The 15,323-nt window shown below is 38.9% G+C and overlaps 1 non-coding gene across 1 annotated transcript; it reads left to right on the forward strand.

Annotated features, from left to right (window-relative positions):
• The first annotated feature begins 5,024 nt into the window (after window positions 1-5,024).
• Window positions 5,025-5,131, forward strand: LOC132393601 (U6 spliceosomal RNA). The gene has a single exon (XR_009511993.1). It is a non-coding gene; the product is annotated as a U6 spliceosomal RNA (small nuclear RNA).
• Window positions 5,132-15,323: the final 10,192 nt, after the last annotated feature.

Genomic DNA, 15,323 nt, shown 5'->3' on the forward strand with positions numbered 1-15,323 from the left:
AAACACCTTCTTGAACAATGTTAACCTTGCCAGTAGCACCCAATTTCTGGAAGATTAGCAAGTAAACAAAATGTGGTTCAAGGAGGTGTATTCATTGCTAATCTTAGCCAGTTGTCAGAGGTACACTGAAGTAGACTGAAAGAGAGGCTTTAAGTTTTCATTCCTTCTCTGATCCATTCTAATGTCTAGCAGGTGGTGAATCAACTAAGTAAGCAATGAGCCTGCATCCATTCGATAACAGACCCCCAAATAACCACTAGGACATTGAGGAATAGATATTCAATCAGATTAAGGAAATGTGTAAAAGATCATGTGGGATTTCAACTTTCTTGAGATAAACTGGGACCTTCTTAGTGCAAATGGATTAGATGGGCTGAATTTGGTAGGTGTATCCAGGAAGGATTCTTGAATCAGTATGAAGATGGTCCAATGAGAGGAGTGGCTGTACTGGATGTGATGTTGGGTAATGAGTCTGGCCTGGTGTCTGAACTTTCAGTGGGTGAGCAGTTAAGGAACAGTGACCACAACTCCTTATTATGCAGGATAGCTATTGATAAGGATAGGTATGGTCCTTGTGGGAGAGTTTTAAATTGGAGTAGAGCAAATTCTGAGGGCATTAGGCAGGAACGTTGGCATGTCCACATCAGACATGTGGAGAGTGTTTAAGGATCAATGGCACAGAGTACAGGAAAGGTATGTTCCTGTTAAAATGAAAGGTGGGGGTGGAATGATAAGAGAACCTTGCAAGTCCAGAGAGGTGATGAACTTAATCTAGAAGGAAAAGGATAAGTGTGTAAAGCTTCGGAAGTCAATTTCAATCGAAGCACGTTAGGAGTATAATAAGCCAGAACAGAACTGAACAAGGGAATTGGGAGGGGCCATGAAAAGTGTTTGGCTAGTAGGTTTAAGGTGCATCCCAAGGCATTCTTGATGTATAGTACATCTAGAGTAAGAGGATAACTAAGGAGAGGGTAGGACCACTCGAGGAGAAAGGCAATGAGTTCAAAAGTCAGTAGGTTATGTTGTAATTTTATAAACTCTGGTTAGGCAATATCTGGAGTACATTTATTGCATATAGTCCTGCTCGTCCCACTATAGGAAGGATGCTGAGGCTTTGGAGAGGGTGCAGAAGAGGTTCACCAAGCTGCTGCCTGGGTTAGAGGGCATGTGCTATCAGCTGAGGCTGGATAAACTTCGGCTGTTTTCTCTGGAGCTTTGGGGGCTGGTGGGAGATCTGATAGAGATTCACAAGGTTATGAGAGGTATAGATAGAGTGGACAGAAAATTTTGCAGGGTTGTAATGTCTAATACCAGATGGCATGCATTGATGGTGAAAGGGTGTCAATTCAAGGGGGATGAGAGGGGTAAGTGCTTTACTGAGAGAGTGGTGAATGCCAGGAATATGCTGCCTTGTGTAGTGGTAGAGGCAAATCCATTAGAGGTTTTTAAGAGATATTTGGATAGGCACATGGAGGTAAGGATAGAGGGATTTGGACATGGTAGGAAGGATTAATGTTTGGGCATTTTGATTTGCTTTTTAGCTGGTCCGGCACAACATTTTGAGCCGAATGGCCTGGTCCTGTGCATTATCGTTCTATGTTCCGATATATCAGGTGTCATTTCTTTACTTCATTAGCAATATGAGAAAATATTGTTTTCTCTTTGACAGGCGTTGGTGTTGACTATGTCACATGACAAAGAAAATAGTCAACCAACATTAAATGGGCCTTGTAGGGAATGGGGCGAAGTGTTGGTTGGCAGTTGATATAGACAGTAGAAGGATGCTGCTGCAAAGCCAATGCTGGAGTGGAGCATTCATTCCCTGTGGGAACTGGGAGATGGTTACAATTTAAACTTCAGTAATTTATACTGCTCACAAACATACAGTGGAGTGTCTTAAATAGCACACACTGCAATTCCTTTTGTGTTGGAGTATCTACATGGTTGAAGTAATATCAGTGAAGTGTTGAAAATTGGCCTATTATAGGACTAGTTCAGATTTTTTTGTTGTGTTTATTCATGCATCTCTGAAGGTCTTTTAAATGGGATAACAAACAGTGAGTTATGCATTGAAGCCTAGTGGCACATTGTTGAACATCTGTTTTATATAATTTATACCAATACAATCTCTGGAACATTTTAAAGTTACACAGAATATTTTGTTTAGGTTGTCTAATATGATTTACTGAACAGCATTGATTGTTTTTGCAGAAATCCTGTATATCATTGAAAATGATTATAGTTATTATATAGTGATGACTTGGAACCTGTTCAAAGAAAAGTCCCTTGAGGAACAAGGCACAAAATTTAGAGTGCATAATAATAAGAGGCTTAGTGGCATGGTTAGGTGCTTAGTTTCATGCAAGTTTCATGGCTATGAGCATAGAGAGCAGTACTACAATTCCCTTTGGAATTGAATCTTTCTCGAATAATCCTCCTGAAAGTATACAGCAGACAAAGGTCACATGGTCTGAATGCAACTTGCGAAGAGCACATAAGTACAATTGAGTTTTTCATGATTGAGATCAAACTGCATTCAGCCACATCCAGTATGTTTGCAACAAAACCTTTCTCATTGAAAAACACTTGACACTCAATTATTAATTGGGCACCTCTTCTATACAATAACAGGGAAGCTAGTGGTGTACTTTTTAAAATAGTGACGATAACATCAGCTGCTGCTTGATCCCCTTTTGGTCAACTGACTGCCATCAGTTCTCAAAGTTCACAGTCGAAGAGCGGTGATACGCACAAGGAATCAGAAGGTAGCTTATATCAAGGGACTGCACTTGGTTAATGTCTTAAAGAGAAAGTGAAGGGAATTGCTCCTTATCTTTTGTTATTAACATCACTGTGTCATCCAATTATAAAATTCTTTTACTAGACTGCAGGGAAGGTTATAATGTTGCAGCACTGCACTAGATTTATAGTGAAAACTCTTTATAGCTTTATTTGAACAGTAAAGTAAGTTTTATGGAAATGTCACATTCCTATTCCCACGTTAATCTCATGAGCCAGCAATTTTTCAATGTGAAGGTGATTTCCTTATATTTCTGGGCACATGAGATATGTTTAACCTAAACATATATAATTTTGTTGACATATAAAATGTCAGTAAATGGAAAATTAAGAAATAGAATGGAACTTATTGCTGGGAGGACAGTAGTATTTGAATATAATTGTGGAGTTCAGATGACAATGATTCATAATTCTTTCAGCTTTTAATATAACCTGATTTCAAAATTAAAGCTGCCGCCTTCAGATTATGCGTGGTGTTGTTCATTACATTTCCCAATCAGTTACATTAATAATATTGTTAACCTTCCAGAGTGCTGTAGCTTTTCACACTTAAACAATCTGGGTGCATCTTCCTAGCTGGAGTCAACAATTTTGATCAGAAAGATCAGCTTCAGCTTTTGAAACTCTCTATACATTTTAGAAATGAACCGCTAAATGCAGATGTTCATGAAGTATCTGACAGAGAAATGACAGATGGAATTTCATCCCAAAGAATATGTGGTGATGCCCAATACAGAACCAACTAGATCTTCATACTTAAAGTTCATAGATGAAGGTGGCGACATGGATAGATAAGCTGGTGAAGAAGGCAGGTGGGATGCTGGCTTTCAGTAGCTGAGACATTCAATCTTAGAGCACAGAGACTATATCCAGCCTTATATTTTTTGGTTAGGCCGTAACTAGAGTTTGGTATGCAGTTGTAATAGCCACACTACAGGAAGGGTGTGATTCACTTGAGAGGCTTAAGAGATTTATCAGTATTTTGCAGTGATGATGGAATACTTCAGTAATGAGGAAAGACAAGATAGACAAGGTTTGTTTAACCTAGTGTAGAGGCTGAGGGAAAGGAGGGTGCTCAGGTGACTTGATAGGGAGACAAAAAATATGAGAGACATACTTGAGGAAAATGTGAGAAACTTTCCACAGAATGATTATAATGAGCATTGTTTTGTGTAGTGTACCTCTAGTCTTATAAACTTGATCGAGATTTTTGAAGCAGTGATGAAAATAATTGATGAGAGTAGGGCAGTGGATGTTGTTCATGGTCCATGGACTTCTGTAAATGTCTATGTGCAAGGCAGCTACTGTCTTACAGATTTAGTCAGTTCAACCATCAAAATGTTAATGAATTACATTACTCTAAAATAAGGAATTAAATACATTATATTTTTTGCCAATAAACCACACAGTAAAACAACTGCAGTCTATAATCTTGGGAAAACTATATGAATTTCCTGGAAAATTTATTTTCAAAGCAAGTTTGTACTCAAAAGAGTAGCCAGTGTTATTCATTTGTTCATGTAGGGATATAGGAATAGTCTAGGAAATAATAGGGCACTAAGTGTTACATTGGTGGTAGGAAAGCCTCTGGAGAAAATCAAAGGAACAGGATTTAAGCACATTTGGGAGGATATGTCCTGATTAGGGACAGTGAGCACAGATTTGTGCAGGGCAGGTTTTGTCTTACTAATTTCCTAAGAGTTTTTTTGACAAAGGTGACAAAGGAGATTGCTGAGGGTAAGGCAGTGGATGTTGTCTGTTAATTTCAGAGAGGCATTTGATCAGGTTTCTCATTGTACCCTGGTCCAGATAATTAAGACACATAAGATCCATGGTGACTTTGTAGATTGACTTGGCCATTGAAGACAGTTTGTAGGAGTGGAGGGGTGTTTTCTGACTGTGACCTGTGGTGCTCCACAGAAATCAGTGCTGAGACCTTTTTTCTTTGTGAAGTATATTACTGATTTAAGTAAAAATGTAGGTTAGCTGACCAGTGAGTGTACAGATAATATAAAAACTGGTAGAGTTGTGATCAGTGTGGGTAGTAATCAAAAGATTCAGCAGCGTAGGTCAGTTGAAGATGTGGGCAGGAAAATGGTGAATGGAGTTTAATCTGGACAAGTTTGAGGTGGAAGGGGAAAATATGTAATTGCAGGACCCAAAGGAGCATTGATGAACAGAGGGATGTGGGGTGAGTCTCTGTAGCTCCCAGAAAATGGCAACATGTGCTCGCTTCGGCAGCACATATACTAAAATTGGAACGATACAGAGAAGATTAGCATGGCCCCTGCGCAAGGATGGCACGCAAATTCGTGAAGCGTATAAAAAAAAAAGAAAGAAAGAAAGAAAGAGAAAATGGCAACACAAATAGATTGGGTGTTTAAAGTCGAAAACAGCACGTTTGCCTCAGTCAGTTAAGGCACTGAGGATGTCAGGTATCAGCTGTATAAAAACTTGGTGAGACTACTTTCGCAGTGTTGGATATGGAGGCTTTGGATATGGATTCACAGCAGGTCAAATTATATGTGCAAAATGCTGATTTATTATTTACATGTTTTGTATTCAAGTGGTGTTTGATCTATATTTTAAGGATTGTGCTTTTAACATCAAAATGATTCTTTATCTGTAATGTGTCAAAATAAATTATTGGACTGTTTTCTGAATTCTGTTCTTTCTGTTTCTATTGGATCACTGCAGGACAGTTACATTAAATAATGCACTACTAAAATGCAGGCTTTTTCCCCTTGGGTTCTGTGAGAATAGAGCTGGAAGTCATTGGTTTAGGGTGAAAGGTGAAATATTTAAGGGGAATCTGAGGGAAATTGCCTTCAATCAAGAGGGTGGAGCAATTGTGAACTAGCTGGAGCGTTAATAGTAGGTTCAATTGTAACTTTTAAAGGAATTTTGGATAGATGCATGCATGTGAGGGGTATAGGGGGCTGTGGTCCAGGTGCTGGTAGATGTGACAAGGCAAAAGACCAAGCTGGCATGGGCCAGATTGGCCAAAGGCCCTATTTTTGTGCTGGAGTGCTCACTGATTGTAGGACTCCAAACAGCATCTGACAGTGCAAGGGTGTTTGAACTGAAGTGTTGCAATACTGAGTTACTATGCTTTTTTAGACGGAAAGAAAAACGAGTTCCAACTCTGTCAAGTTTCAAAATGCAGCAGTTCAAGAGGAAAGTGTTTGTTGCAGACATACTGCTTTATTGCATGATGTGGTAAAATATAGTGTGTATTTACTTTAATAATATCTTCCATGTGGAAATTGTCTTGCATATCTTGATAACTATCCTTTTCATGAGGTTCACTCTAGTTGCCTGCTCTGTAACCTTCATCTTTTGTAAGTTGTTTAGGAATCCACTGCCATTTCCTTCACAAGTTGGTGTTGAAGATTTTTTTTATGCTGGAATTTAAAAATGGGTCAATTCCTCTTTTTACGCAACAGCTTCCTAAATTTGAGTTTTCACATAGTTTTACTTTTCCATGTTCATCCTGTTCCATTCATGGTACCTACGGTATTTTGTGCAGGAAGTTAGTGCTATTATCGTTAGTGTAGCAGTTAGCGTAATGCATAATGGTCCAGTGACCTTGGTTCAATTCCACCACTGCCCCCCTGATGGCATGTGTTTCCTCCAGGTATTCCAGTTTCATCCAACATTCCAAAGACTTACTAGCTCGTAGGTTAATTGGTCACATGGCTATAATAGGGCAGTGCAGGCCCATTGGGCTGGAAGAGTCTGATACTCTGCTGTACCTCTGAATAATTAATGAATGAATAAATAAATAACATGTATATCTTGCAGGTATGTGAAGATCCAATAGAGGTAATCTATGATTAGATGAAGTTGGCAAATGTAACTCATGATATTATAATTGAAATGTACTTTGAATTTCTAAATGGACTTTCACTGCCACTGTTCTCCAAAGATTTAAATTTCACCAAACGCAAAGAAAGTTCCAGAGGAATTGACCCATTTTTAAATTACTGCATAAAAAAAATCTTCAACACCAACTTGTGAAGGAAATGGCAGTGGACTCCTAAACAACTTGCAAAAGATGAAGGTTACTGAGCAGGTAACTAGAGTGAAGTTCTCTACATTCATGTATTCAAGGTTTGAAAATTGCCATTATTTTAAAAGAAACAAATTAACTTGTTTCCAAATCCAAGTGTTCTTATTTTCAGCCTTCTTTGATAGGAGCAAAACATTTTCTTCAATCCAAGTTGAACACCAAGACTTCAATGACATGTTTTCTTTTAATTCGTTCTGCATATTATGATACAGTTTTTGTTTATGGACTACAGAGAATGTGTGAAGAAAAATCCACATTGAAACTTTACACTGTATTAATAAATCATTTAGTCTGTCAGTTTAATTTTATTTAATAACTTCAAGCTACTTTTCCTCTTTTTTTCTAGGTAAGTGGTGATACGATTGCTTTTTCATCCAGAAGGAACAGAACTTGCGAGGGTGAACATTCTTGTGCATCAAGTATAACCAAGTATTGTAAGAGTATTCAAATTGTAATTTTATAAATTGATGCTATTTCTCAAAAAAGGTGTTATCTACTAGACCTGTGCATTGTATACAGGCAAGTAAAATGCATCAAATATTACCTTCCATTAACTTCTGTAGAGAATATAATCAGGCTGGCTGTTAAAACCATAATGGCCTACAATCTTGTCCTTTTAATGATGAAATGAGTGCTTGTTGACATTGAGTTTGCAAACGTCGTAACGTTTTATGCAAGTTCTAATTTCAATATATTAAAATAGATTTGTGTATTGATACTGTTCTGCTGTGCATTAATGTGAAAACCTACATGAATATCATAAATATGGTTAAATGAATACAAATGTTGTATAAGCATTGTGAGCTCCTTTAGTGAAGTCATACTGAAGTAAATATTGGCCTCTGTTGTAAGGGTAGTCATGGGAGATCCGTGCATCCTTGGGTGTGAGACAAGGAATTGGAAAGCTCGACGTGCTATTAACCTGCTTCCCATCAGAGATTACTCCTCAAATATAAACAATGCAATCCTCTTGTGACTCCTGCTGGCACAGGTCTATTATCTTCTTGGCCAAACAAGAATGCTGATGTTTTTATTTCTGTTACATAATTTCATCTCTGCACAGTAGCTTTCCATATATAGGGTTTTCCAGTCAGTGTGCACTTAGAGTAATCTAAGCAAGTGGTTTTAAAATGAGCTGGCCTTGTAATATCTCACAAATATATTGCAGCCTACTATGGCATTGTTAACTTCAGAATAGGATCAAAAAGCTCTCATACAGAAATTTCTAAGTTCTTTTTTCTTTTTGCACCTTGTGGCATATCAAGTGGCTTTTTTTTTGCTGTTTCCTTAGCATTTGTCTGCTTTTTCATGAGGCCAAGTTGTTAACTCGACACACAATCCAGCACGGATGGAAAGTGTGCAAGAAGCTGGTCGGATTTGAACCAAGGACCATTTGCTTCGAAGTCCAGTGCTGATACCATTACACCACCGGCTGGCGAATATTTCTAAGACTGACATGGAAAACAAGTGGTTTCATATATCAAAGTCATAAATATAAATCAGGCTGATCTCTGTTAGTAATGTTGAAAAGATCTCACTGGAAATATTTGACATATCAGAAATTGGTCACAATATCTACGGTTCAGAAGGGCAGCAGAAAATACACTGGGTGTAGAAGTTGTCCATTTTTTAGGTAAAAGAAGATTTAATCCAATATCACAATAAAATATGCTGAGCTGCTGTAAGCAAGTCAATTTACCGAAAATCTGAGTTTGTGCAAGGCCACCTGGAATCATAATCTGATGATGATCAATGTATTGCTTTTAGTAGATTGCTTGAGCCATTTGCAGATTCGAGGTTTGACAGATTTAGCACGTATAATTTCAATTTCTTCTAGTTTCAAATCAAACTTTGGGATTAGTCATCTTGAATATTGACTTTCCAAAAGGAAAGTTCCAAGTTTTATGTGGTGATTGGTCAGAAGATGGGAAAGCTTCAGCAATATGCAGACACAAGGGACTGTGGACAATGGGACCTGGAGGGAACTCAGTTGCTGAGTGGCCTCGGTAGATCAGGCCGCATCTATGGAGGGAAATGGAAAGTTGACATTTGGGTGAGAATTCAGTCCAGGTGGAAGTTCTTGACCCAAAATTTAATTCACCGGGGAGCTTTATGTAAAGAATCTTAAAGTAGATTGTTCATTTTCTTTAATAGATGTTGATTGACCCTTTGACTCGCTCCAGCAAACTGTTCATAGCCTTCAGCAATAGCTGTTTAAATAACTGCTAAACCAATTTCTGATATCTTCAGCTGCACACATAAAATCCATTTTGGTGTTTAAGGTAAATACAGACTAAGGTAAATATAATGGGTCATTATTGATTATGAAGAAGCTTTTGGAATACAACCAAGAGTTGGTTGGGATTTTAATTCCTCACCTGCTTCTGAGTTTCTTCTGCATTCACAAGATGTTTACTGCGTGGGAAACACTACCTCAGCTGTGAAATATTTCTGACCAGAATTTCAATTCCACCAGAACACAGTGCAGATGTATTTCATTCGAGTATATATTGCAATGGGTCATTAACAATTTCCATCATAACAAAGGGCTTGTCAGCCGGCTCAAAATTGCAGCAAAATTTTCTGTTAGCTGTCAATAGCCAGCTTCTGTTACTGACATCTAGCAAGATTACTTGGAATAATGGGGGGCACATGCATGCTTGTTGTACAGAAGGAAGGACAGATACTCTGAAGCATGCATGCATGCTTGCAGTGCAGCATGACTGTCCAGTACAAAACCCCAATGGTATGATAATGAGTTAATCATTTATCCAAAACGCTTCTTATAATATATTCCGGGAAAAGGGTCTGCACCAGGGTATAAAGAGTGAACTCTCCCATTTTTATGCTGAGGTGTGAATATTCATAGAGGCCTAGTCCGAGCTTTCTCTGGCATCATACTTGGGCAACTAGAGCCAAAAGAGATCAGTTTCATCTGCAGGAAATGGACCAAAGATGCTGATTTGAAGTGAGTGGTGAGAGTGCCCTCATGAACTGGTGAGATAGGAAGGGTACTATAAAATTAGTATCAATCTGACTCATATGGGATATAATAGAGTAAGTGCATGCCATATATAAAGATAGGTGAAAAACAGTAGCCCCTCTGAAGGTTGATTGTAATTGTACTCTCCTGCCTTGAAGAAATCCATTGGTGTCAGTATTGAGTCAGGAGAAACCTTTTTCCTGAAGCCTGGTGCAGGGAAGTGAGCCTTTTGACACATTATTTCTCCCTTGGGAATTGCAAGCTCAGGTGTAATCTGTTATAATCAGTTGGACACATGGTCTGATGGTGGGCAAGCACGGGGCAAAGACCCCATAGATCTCAAGGCCATTCAACAGCAGGGCCAGAGGGTCTCACCTAGCATATTGGGGGTGGCATTCTAAATTCTCCTGGTAAGCTGCAAGCAGCAAGTTGCACCCAATGGCATCTAACTGGTGACCATGACAGCTCAAAGTTCATTGCCAGAATGATCTTAACGGGTCTTCAATTGAAATAAAAAAACTGAAAATGCTAAACAGGCTGCAGCTATGGGAAGAGAAACAGTGTTGATTTTTCAGCTTGAAGATCCTTCACCTGTCTCAAAGCAACGTCATCCAATTGCATAGTTGGGAAAATGGACACAGTGTGAAATTGCAGCCACAAAATTGTTAGATGTAGAAGGAAAAACTGACTGAAGGCAAGAAAGGCCAGAAAGTTAGAGACAATGAAAAGCTAGATTGTCAGTCAAGTAAGGAGAATGAAGTAGAATATCAACAGTTTATTTAATTCACATTAAGCAAGGTTTCAGATCGATAAGCCTGAGCATCCATGGGCTCAAATTAAGAGAAATCCAGCTTTATTGTCAGTTGCACACAAAGAATTGAATTTAGTTTTTTTTTCTTTAGTAGCAGAATATAAATTTAAAATAATTATTTTCTGCTGTTATTTACTTACATTGAACTGTTGGTTATTAACCCTACCAGAGTTTATATTATAGTTATTAAAAATCCTTCTTTGAGAATGTAATCATCAGTGGTCAGTTACTAATAGATAGATAAAACAGCATATTTGACATTATAGAAAACCTACAGCACAATACAGGCCCTTCGGCTCCGAAGGTTGTGCCGAACATATCCCTACCCTAGAAATTACTAGGCTTATTTATCGCCCCCTATTTTTCTAAGCTCCATGTACCCATCCAAAAGTCTCTTAAAAGTCCTTATCGTATCTGCCTGCACCACCTGTGCTGGCAGCCTATTCCACGCACTCACAAGTCTGAGTAAAAGATACTCTCTTTAATAAAAACTCCACCCCTGACATCTCCGCTGTACCTACTCCCCAGCACGTTAAACCTGTGTCCTCTTGTGGCAACCATTTCAGCTCCGGGAAAAAGCATCTGACTATCCACACGATCAGCACTTAACATCTTATATACCTCTATCAGGTCACCTGTCATTCTCCATCGCTCCAAGGAAAAAAGGCCGAGTTCACTCAATCTATCTTCATAAGGCATGCTCCCTAATCCAGGCAACATTCCTGTAAATCTCCTCTGCACCCTTTCTATGGCTTCCACATCCTTCCTCTACTGAGGCAACCAAAACTGAGCACAATACTCCAAGTGGGGTCTGACCAGGGTCCTATGTAGCTGCAACATTTCCTCTCGGCTCCTAAATTCAATTCCACAATTGATGAAGGCCGTACACCTTCTTAACTACTGAGTCAACCTGTGCAGCTGCTTTGAGCGTCTTATGGACTCGGATCCCAAGATCCCTCTGATCCTCCACACTGCCAGGAGTCTTACTATAAATACTATATTCTGCCATCATATTTGACCTACCAAAATGAAACACTTCACACTTATCTGGGTTGAACTCCATCTGCCACTTCTCAGCCCATTTTTACATCCTATCAAAGTCCTGCTGTATCCTCCGACAGCCCTCCACACTATCCACAACATCCCCAACCTTTGTGTCATCAGCAAACTTACTAACCCATCCCTCCACTTCCCATCCAGGTCATTTATAAAATTCATGAGGAGTAAGGGTCCTAGAACAGATCCCTGAGGCACTCCGCTGGAGAGCGACCTCCATGCAGAATATGACCCGTCTACAACCACTCTTTGCCTTCTGTGGGCAAGCCAGTTCTGGATCCACAAAGCAATATCCCCTTGGATCCCATGCCTCCTTACTTTCTCAATAAACCTTGCATGGGGTACCTTATCAAACAAATGCCTTGCTGAAATCCATATCTAGTACATCTACTGGTCTTCCTTCATCAATATGTTTAGTCACATCCTCAAAAAATTCAATCAGGCTCGTAAGGCATGTCCTGCCCTTGACAAAGCCAAGCTGACTATTCCTAATCATATTATACCTCTCTAAATGTTCATAAATCCTGCCTCTCAGGATCTTCTGCATCAACTTACCAACCACTGAGGTAAGGCTCACTGGTCTATAATTTCTTGGTCTATCTCTACTCCCTTTCTTGAATAAAGGAACAACACTCGCAACCCTCCGATCCTCCAGAACCTCTCCCGTCCCTATTGATGATGTAAAGATCATTGCCAGAGGCTCAGCAATCTCCTCCCTCACCTCCCACAGTAGCCTGGGGTATATCTCATCAGGGCCCGGCGAGTTATCCAACTTGATGCTTTCCAAAAGCTCCAGCACATCCTCTTCCTTAATATCTACATGCTCAAGCTTTTCAATCTGCTGCAAGTCGTCACTATTATCACCAAGAGCATTTTCCATAGCATTAAGTACCTCTGCTATTTCCTCTGGTTCCATACACACATTCCCGCTGTCACATTTGATAGGTCCTATTCTTTCATGTTTATGTTCTTTAGAGTATTTAGAGTATTCTTTACTCTGCTATGTTCCTCTTTATATTTCACGTGCTTTCATGTACATGAAATTATCCCCAGATTTGCCTCCTTAAACTGTTATGAGATTATTATAAACTCCTCAACCTCTGTTGCTGCAGTTCAAGATGCTTTCACTGTTGGTTGTATTTTTACTAAACAGGAAATTTGTACAGAGCTTTAATGCATAACTTGTGTAAGGTGGAAGATGCTGGGAGAGGGATTGAGATCATTAGGTGACATAAAGCTGTGTAAAGCCTGTTGTCTCAAATAACCACATGATGTCTATACTGTTCTAACATTCCTGAGGATTGACGGAACTTAAGTTGTGTGATAAAAAGAACCTTCATTGATATACCCACCTCCAGAAGACTTGGTGGTGCATTGTGTTAGAAATTACATCTAACATGGACAAGAACCTACAGAGTAAATTTATTATTGGATTGGCATTCACAGTACAACAAAGAAATACAACAGAATCAAATAAAAAGTACACACAAAGACTGATAATCAATGTGCAAAGTAATGTGCAAATACAGAAATAAACATATAATAAAATATATAAGTAAGTAAATAAATAATATTGAAACCGTGTGTTATTGAGTTCTTGAAAGTGAGTCCATATGTTGTAGAATCAGTTCAGTGTTGAGGTGAGTAAAGTTATCTACGCTGGTTCGGGAGCTTGATGCCAGAAAGATGATAACAGAGAAAGCTAGCACAATCTGTTTTCTCTTAAACTTTTTACTTGTACAATAATTGGGAGGCCTATATGCAAACAGTTGGTTCAAAGACAAAACCTTTATAAAAGCGTAGTAAGGAAATAAAATTAGTTTGTTTTCAAATTTGATCTTCAATCTTGGAAAATTCACTTTCCAAGTTGACACATTAACAAACTGGTTAGAGGGACAACCTGACAAAATCAATTCTCTGATTATTTTCATTCTTTCAATTGTCTCTTTTATAGTCTTGTGATGCACATAAACATGCAAGATTTGTAAAGCGTTAACAATGGAAAAGTTGGCTCTACAAAAATATATATGTTACTATGGGTGCACATTCTGCAGTGTTTGGTGAAAAGGTTTTCATATAAACTCTTTTCTCATCTTTTGCTGTTCTAGATGTAAAAATGCATAAACATATTTTCAACTGTTTATGTAAATACTGAGCTTAAGAGTTTTTTTTTCTGTTTGAAGTTAGACGATGGTTTTGGAGCAGTAAATGGCCATTTCCCATTATTTTATTCCTCTACTTGTGTTTTGCTGCTGACATGAACATTAGTATTTTTATTCTTCTTGTTAATAGTTGAGTCGATAGTAAATGAAGACTAAATATTACAAAATGGAAAGAGGGAAAATGATGGTGAAAATAGCATTCAGTAAGCAAAAGCACTTGCAACTCCCCATTGTTTTACTGATCAATAAAATGTATTTAATGCAGCACTTTTCTGTTTCTGTTGCTTTTGCCATGATCCATCCAATGACAATTTGCATATGGAATGGGCCTGTTTTGTGCTGTGATATATCTCTCCTTGTTTTGGCTGAATTCCACCAGTTTACATTTTGCTTTTCTTCTTTAAGCACGTTCCTCATATAATAAGAAACTTCAGCATACACCTGCCACAGCCTATATATTTTAATATGTTATCCTTAAGATAAAGGAGCAGAATTAGACCATTTAGTGCATCGTCTGTTCCTCCACTCAATTATGACTGACTTATTATCCCTCTCAACCACATTTTACTGTGTTTTCCCCATAACCTTGACACCATTACAAATCAAAAACCTATTAACCCTTACTACAAAAATGCCCGATAACATGGCCTCCACAGCCATCTGTGGCAATGGATTCCACTGATCCACCATTCTCTGGCTAAGAAACTCCTCCTTATCTCTGTTCTAAAGAGACATCTTTCTATTCTGAGTTTGTATATTCTGTACTTAGATTCTCCCACTTAGGAAACATCCTCTGGATGTCAACTCTGTCTAGGCCTTTCAATATTCATTGACTGTTAGATAGAATTCTGAAGACCCTAGGAAAGCAAGCACTGCAGCCCATTTCACTACACCGTGCTTTCATGAACGCTCAGATTCTCTGCTGTGGTAAAATCGACTGACGGAACAATATTGGCCTCAGACCATCACAGACAGCTCCCATTCTATTATACAACGGTGCCATGGAATCTTTGAGGTGCACCTGTCAACCGAGGGTGCCTTGGATCAAGAAGGCATTTCTAGCAGTCCAGCACCTTCCACCAATGCAAATGAGGAAAAAGCCAAGCTCTCTGGCAATTCCAGCACCAGGAAATGGACCAATCTTTGGGCCTTATGGCATGTGGCCAGAGGTCAGAGGCCCAATGTCTGAGTTTGCGAGTCCGGGCCAGAGACTGGTCCTTTGAAGGCATGGGATTGAAAGCAGGGGAATTGTGATCATTAACATTGAATTATATCTGCCACTCTGCATTCTACATCATATCTCCAGGTGCAGCAGATCAGAAACGATTTGCAAAATACTTCTAGAATCTGTATCAGAGCTTGTTGCAGAGCTGCAAACATCTTTGAAAGTTACAGCAAATTATCAACGGAGTTTAATGCCAGTTTTGTTTCAGTAAAAAA

The sequence above is a fragment of the Hypanus sabinus genome, chromosome 4 (genome assembly GCF_030144855.1).
Source record: "Hypanus sabinus isolate sHypSab1 chromosome 4, sHypSab1.hap1, whole genome shotgun sequence".
In the NCBI taxonomy this organism is placed as follows: domain Eukaryota; kingdom Metazoa; phylum Chordata; class Chondrichthyes; order Myliobatiformes; family Dasyatidae; genus Hypanus; species Hypanus sabinus.